This window comes from Carcharhinus amblyrhynchos, chromosome 20 (genome assembly GCF_965287045.1).
Source record: "Carcharhinus amblyrhynchos chromosome 20, sCarAmb.v2.hapA, whole genome shotgun sequence".
Taxonomy (NCBI): domain Eukaryota; kingdom Metazoa; phylum Chordata; class Chondrichthyes; order Carcharhiniformes; family Carcharhinidae; genus Carcharhinus; species Carcharhinus amblyrhynchos.
The window spans coordinates 31,309,896-31,317,413 of record NC_137343.1 but is presented as its reverse complement, the minus strand read 5'-3'; positions in this window follow the sequence as shown (position 1 = coordinate 31,317,413).

Below are 7,518 nucleotides of genomic sequence, written 5' to 3'. Positions count from 1 at the left end.
ATCTGCACTTTTGTGATCATTTAAGTTTATTTATTAGTGTCATAAGCAGGCTTATATTAACACTGCAATGAAGTTACTCTGAAAATACCCTAGTCGCCACACTCCGGCACCTATTCAGGTACACTGAGGGAGAATTTAGCACAGCACATGAGCCTAACCAGCATGTCTTTTCAGTCGTGGGAGGAAACTGGAACACCCAGAGGAAACCCTCGCAGACACTGGGAAACCGTGCAGTGAGCCAGACTGGGGGTCGGACCCGGGTCTCTGGTGCTATGAGGCAGTAGTGCTAACACTGTACTACTATGCCGTCCTTGTGGTCATAGTAATAGAGGTTTAAAGCATGGAAACAGGCCTTTTGGCCCAACTTGTCCATGCTGCCCTTTTTTTTAAAAACGCCTAAGCGAGTCCCAATTGCCCACATTTGGCCCATATTCCTCTATACCCATCTCAACCATGTAAATGTCTAAACGCTTTTTAAAAGACAAAATTGTACCCACCTCTACTACTATCTCTGGCAGCTTGTTCCAGACACTCACCACCCTCTGAGTAAAAAATTGCCCCTCTGGACCCTTTTGTATCTCTCCCCTCTCACCCCATAAACCTATGCTGTCTTGTTTTAGACTCCCCCACCTTTCGGAAAAGATATTGACTATCTAGCTAATCTATGCCTTCATTATGTTATAGACCTCTATAAGATCACCCTTCAGCCTTCTATGCTCCAGAAAAAAAAGTTCCAGTTGATCCAGCCTCTCCTTATAACTCAAACCATCAAATCCCAGTAGCATCCTAGTAAATCTCTTCTGCACTCTTTCCAGTTTAATAATATCCTTTCTATAATAGGGTGACCAGAACTGCACACAGTATTCCAAGTGTGGTCTTACCAATGTCTTGTACAGCTTCAACAAGATACCCCAACTTCTGTATTCAATGTTCTGGCCAACGAAACAAAGCATGCTGAATGACTTCTTCACCATTCTGTCCACCTGTGACTCCGCTTTCAAGGAGTTATGAATCTGTATAACCCTAGATCTCTTTGTTCTGTAACCTCCCCACCACTTACCATTAACTAAGTCCTGCCCTGGTTCAGTCTACCAAAATGCATCACCTCGCATTTATCTAAATTAAACTCCATCTGCCATTCATCAGCTCACTGGCCCAATTGATCAAGATCCCGTTGCAATCCAAGATAACCTTCTTCACTGTCCACTATGCCACCAATCTTGGCGTCATCTGCAAACTTTCTAACCATACCTCCTATATTCTCATCCAAATCATTAATATAAATGACAAATAACAGTGAACCCAACACCGATCCCTGAGACACACCACTGGTTTGAAAAACAGCCCTCTACACCACATGGCTTCTGCCATCAAGCCAATTTTGTATTAGCTATCTCACCCTGGATCCTGTGACATGTAGCCTCATGCAACAACTTATCATGCAGTACCTAGTCAAAGGCCTTGCTGAAGTCCACGTACAACATCAACATCAACTGCACTGCCCTCATCTACCTGCTTGGTTACCCCTTCAAAAAACTCAAATTTGTGAGACATGATTTTCCACTCACAAAGCCATGCTGCCCCTAATTAGTCTTTGCGTTTCCAGATGCCTGTAGATCCCGTCTCTCAAAATACCTTTCAACAACTTACCCACCACAGGTGTGAGGCTCACCTGCCTGTAGTTCCCAGGCTTTTCCATGCAGCCTTTTTTTTAAATAAAAGCACAATATTTGCCACCTTCCAACTTTCAGACACTTCACCTGTGACTATCAATGTTTCAAATATCTCTGCTAAGGGACCTGTAATTTCCTCCCTTGCCTCCCACAAAGTCCTGGGATACACTTCATCAGGTCCCAGGGATTTATCTACCTTGATGTGCTTTAAGACTTCCAGCACCACCTCCCCTGTAATATGTACACTCCTCAAGGCATCAGTATTTATTTTCCCAAGTTGTCTAACATCCACGCTTTTCTTAATAGTAAATACTGATGAGAAATATTCATTTAGGATCTCACCCATCTCTTGTGGATCTGCACATCGATGACCTTGCTGATCCTTAAGAGGCCTTACTCTCTCTCTAGTTACTCTTTTGGCCTTTATGTATTTGTAGAAGCTGTTTGGATTCTCCTTTGTTTTGGCAGATAAGGCAATTTCGTGTTCCCTTTCTCCCCTGCTGATTTCTTTAACTCTGCTCCTACATCGTCTATATACTTCAAGGGATTCACTTGATCCCATGACATGCCTCCTTCTTCTTCTTGACCAAATCTCAGTATCCCGAGTCATTCAGGGTTCCCTACTACTGCCAGCCTTGCCCTACACTCTGAGAAATGTGCTTACCTGAACCCTGGTTAACACTTTTGAAAGCATTCCACGTACCAGATGTTCCTTTGCCTTCCTACAGACTCCCTCAACTAACTTTTGAGAGTTCCTACCTGATACCATCAAAATACCTTGCCCCAATTTAGAACTTTAACTTTTGGGCCAGACCTATAATTCTCCATAGCTATCTTAAAATTAATAGAATTATGGTTACTGGTCCCAAAGTGATCCCTCACTAACACTTCTGTCACCTGCCCTTTCTTATTTCCCAAGAGGTCAAATTTTGCCCCCTCTCAAGTCAGGCCATCCACATACTGAATGAGAAATTCCTCCTGAATACATTCAATAAATTTCTCTCCATCCAACCATCTAATACTATGGCTGTCCTAGTCAATGTTGGGAAGTTAAAATCCCCTACTATTACCACCCTATTTTTCTTGGAGCTATCTGTAATCTCCTTACATATTTGCTCCTCAATTTCCCACTGACTATTTGGGGGCCTATATTACAATCTTACTTAAGTGATCTCTCCCTTCTCATTTCTCAGTTCTACCCATATAGACTCAGTGGCCGAACCCTCAGATATATCCCCTCTCAGTACTGCCGTGATGTTCTTCCTAATCAAAAGGCAAAGTGGGGTAGGGGGGATGGTTAGGGGACATCAGCATTTCAAGATTCTGCAGTCTAGATTTGCACCTTAGCAATACACATAGTATAGCCGGCCTTGTAGCCCTTTGTACTTATTAAAAACATTTAGACATAACCTTAAATTGTGGTAATTGCATTCCTTCCTCAATCAGCAAGAGACAGCACTTCGTGACCTGTTGATTAACAGATTTCCAGTAGTTGCAGCACTTTGCTTCACATTCTACCCCAATAATGCTCATTTCATGCTTCTAAAGCAGCTAAACGACATTTAGTTAGTCGAGTAATTAGTCAACCACCAGAGCTGTGAATTTAGCTGTGGGTGCGAGAAATTGGGAGACTGAGCAGAGCTGTAAATTAACAAGCTCAGTTTTTATTTAAACAGCATTTGGATAATCAGCTCAAAAGGATAGCGTAACTCATTCTCGTCTCATCTCTCCAGGCTTTCACAAAATACTGTCATCCAAAACTTACTTCCAAAAGGAATCATTTCAAGATGTATTTATTTATGCTAATGAAGTTCTATCTGATGAAATTGTGGATTTGTTTTAAATACATTAATAAAGTTAGACAAGAATCAAAAGTCTGAAGCAAGAGTCTCTGTTTAAATATTTGGTACTGGAGTACAATGTATTCCTTTCAGCTTTCGCTCTGTTAAGCCTATAATTAACATCTTCTCATTTAAAAAGGTCTGAAATAAGAGAAACTGGGATTTATATTTTAGTATTGCTTGAAAAAAAAGCATGCTGTTGAAACTTTTCATCTTGCATTCGTCAGGACAATTTGCAAAAATACCACGCGTGAAGGGAACAACAATTTATACTTCATGAGAATGCTGATTATTTGGCAAGTGGATACTGATTGATTGTTGACATGGAGAATGTTAACTGATGACTGACAGTTAATCACCAAGCTTTGTTTAAATTAAACCAGGCAGGTTGATTGATTGGTTAAGACATTGCTCTGGGCAATGAACCAGTGAATGACTGTCATCTATTTTGTTTAGTTGGAACAGGTACAATGTGTACATGTTCATAGACTCAGAAGTTTACAGCTTGGAAACAGGACCTTCAGCCCAGCTTGTCCATGTTGCTTTTTTTAAAGCCACAAACCAATTGCCCACATTTGGCCCATACCCCTCTATGCATTTTAAAAGACAAAATTGTACCTGCCTCTGCTACTACCTCTAGCAGCTTGTTCCACTCATCACTCCGTGTGAAAAAATTGCCCCTCTGGACCATTTGTGTATCTCCCTTCTCATCTTGAACCTATGTCCTCCAGTTTTAGACTCCCCTACCTTTGGGAAAAAATGTTGACTATCTTGCTGATCTATGTCCCTCATTATTTTATAGACCTCTAAGATCACCCCTAAGTCTCCTGAGTTCCTTAGAAAAAAAATCTCAGTCTACCCAGTCTCTCCTTATAATGTGCAATGTGTGAAAATGTTCATTATGCAAAGAATATATCTAGCTTCTAGCACACATAAGTGTGCTGGACTGCATAGCAAAATGATTATCTTACATTAGTTGGGAGCATCATTCTTAGCACACGCAGCATTGTTTAGCAAATGTTGTCCAACTGCGAAATCACATTTAATGCTGGACACTTTGAGTTTTGCAAGCACTCAAGATGGGCATAAGGTCTTTGGATCTGAAGTGGCCAGCCTATCTCAGTTGTCCTGGGGCTGTACTCCTGTAGGCAATTGAAGAGTATTCTATCAAACTATTGACTTGGATAATGGATCCTTGCTGGAGATAGTTATTTCCACGCAAGCGTCAAGCACAAATGTTACTTGCCACATATCAGTCCCGAATTTGTTGTCCAAATCTTGTTGCATGCAGACACCGACTTCTTCATGAGGAGTTGTGAATGATATTGAACACTGCGATCATCATTACACATCCCCACCTCTGACTTGATGACATAGGGAAAGTCACTGATGATACAACTGAAGATGATTCAGCCTATTCTCCAAATATTCTGCTATACCTGCCAAGTATTTCCAGTATGCTCTGCTTTGATTTCAAAAAGAAATTAGATGAGGGCTTGAAGGAAATAAACTTGCCACAAGAATAGAGTTGGAGAATGGAATTGACTTGATTGGTTAGCAGAGAAACAATATAGACTCCATGGGCCAAATGGCATCCCTCTGCACCGCAATAAATCTACAGCTCTGTCCTAAATAACTCCTACAGCAATGTCCTTGGACCAGCATCCAACAACTACAGCCATCTTCCTTTTTGGTGGGTATGTGCCAACCATTGAAGCATTTACCCAGATTCCCATTGACTTCAATTTTCATAGGGTTCCTTGATGCCACACTCAGTCAAATAATGCCTAATGTCCAAGGATAGTTATTCTCTCCTCAAGTTCAGCTCTTTTGTCCATGTGTGGACCAAAGCTGTAATGAGGTCTTGCACTGGGTTGTCTGGGTTACTGAGCATCGATTAAGTTAATCAGCAATAACCTGTTCAAGATAAATTATCACAGGTGCTGGAATCTGAAACCAGAAAATGCTGGAAAATCTCAGCAGGTCTGGCAGCATCTGGAGAAAAGGAGAGAACAGAGCTGACGCTTCAAGTCCAGGTGACCCAAGCTTTGCCTTGACAAAGGGTCATCTGGACTCGAAATGTCAGCTCATCTCTCTCTACAGATGCTGCCAGACCTGCTGAGATTCACCATCATTTTCTTTATTGCTGATTAAGTGCTGATACATAATACAGTTGACAACATCTTCCATCACTTTGTTTATGATTGAGAATATACTGATTGGTGGTAGAGTAGAATTACCATGTATTTTTAAGAACTGGACATACCTGGCAATTGTGTTGCAATGGAACAGTTTGGTTGGGAGTGTGGTTATTTCTGAAGTTTTCAGTGCTGAGCCAGGATGTTGTCAGGACCCATAGCCTTTGCTGTATCTAGTGCCTTTTGTGGTTTACTGAGGTCAGATGGAATGAATTTAATTTAATTAGGTCTGGTGTCTGTGATGCTGGCAACCTCAAGAGGAAGCCAAGATGGATCAATCATGTGACATTTTGGTTGAGAGCAGCTACAAGTGCTTCAGCCTTGTCTTTTGTACAAACATGTTGGGTTCACCCATCATTGAATCTGGGGATGCTTGGGGAGCTTCCTCCTTAATAATGCTAATACTAAATAATGCTTTGACTGATATGGCACCACACTCCTGTCAAACTGTAGCGTAAAGGAGGAAAGACTTGCATTTAGATCATGCCATTCATGAACTCTGGCTATTCCAAACCATTGTCTCAGTACTTTTGAAGCATAGTCACCTCTGTAATGCAGGAAGCGCATCAGCCAATTCTGCATGCAACAAGCTCCTGCAAACAGCAATGTAATAATAACCAGATTGTGAGACTTATCGAGGGAGGTCAGCAGGGAGAACGCCCCTGCTCTTCTTCAACATAGTGCCATGGAATCTCTTACATTTGCCTGAGAGGACCAGCAAAATCATGGTTTAATGTCTCATCGAAAAGATGGCACCTCCAACAGTGCAGTAATACACTGGAGTGCCAACCTAGATTATGCATTTAAACTCACATCCTTCTTACCCAGAGGCAAGTTAAACTTGATGAAGCCATCAGCTAAAGTGAAAAATTGCCACACAAGTTTCCCATGGCAGTTAAACAAACAAGAGATCAAAAGAGGATCTAAGGCTGTGAAGTACAAAATCCATCTGCTGTGTGATCAAACCTTGAAGTACAAAAACTCTACTTTCAGAATGTTAAAAATCAGTAATTTATGAAATGGCATATCTTTATCCATATTAAATGCATTATTTTGCCCAACAGGTTATGTATTCATTATTCAAATCTAATATGCATAGAAATTCTAACAGGTTGAAAGCAATGGGTTATTTTGAGAGTAAATGCAAATAACTGGTGTTTTAAAGAGATACTAGATTTTTCATGGCACTATTGAATCAAGAGGTTTTGCAAGAAGAGGACAACAATCAGATCACAATCACCTGGAATTGGAACAACAAGATTAGCACCCTGCAACTCTAAGCTAGCAGCCATCACCTTCTCATCTCCTTAGCATGTACCTGTTTAACATTCCTCACACTGATACACACATTCATTTCCCTCCAGGCCTCCTCAAATCTGCACTTCAGCAGACAGCACTCGTACTCAGCCACAATCTATTGCCTCCTCATTCCCATTCATCAGTCACATCCCACAAACCTACTCTCACACTCATAACTCTCTGCCTTTTCTCACTGCAGGAGGAAAACATAACTCCAGAGAGACAAGGTTGGAGCAGCAGCCATGACCATCCTGACTATGATGGAGGAAAGCCTGGAGATTGATAGGGAGGCAACTTTATGGGATATTGTCTATGGGAGTCACCAAGAGGAGATCGGGTGACAACTTTGATATCACACGATCGCCCAGCATTGAACTCAAACCCATGTCTAATCTATACCACCAATACACGAAGTGTCATAATCTCCACAATGCTAGGCTGTAGCCCTATTTTGCCTAGATTCACCATGAGCTCATGCTGCACAGCTGGAGCTAATGCAGATGAGGA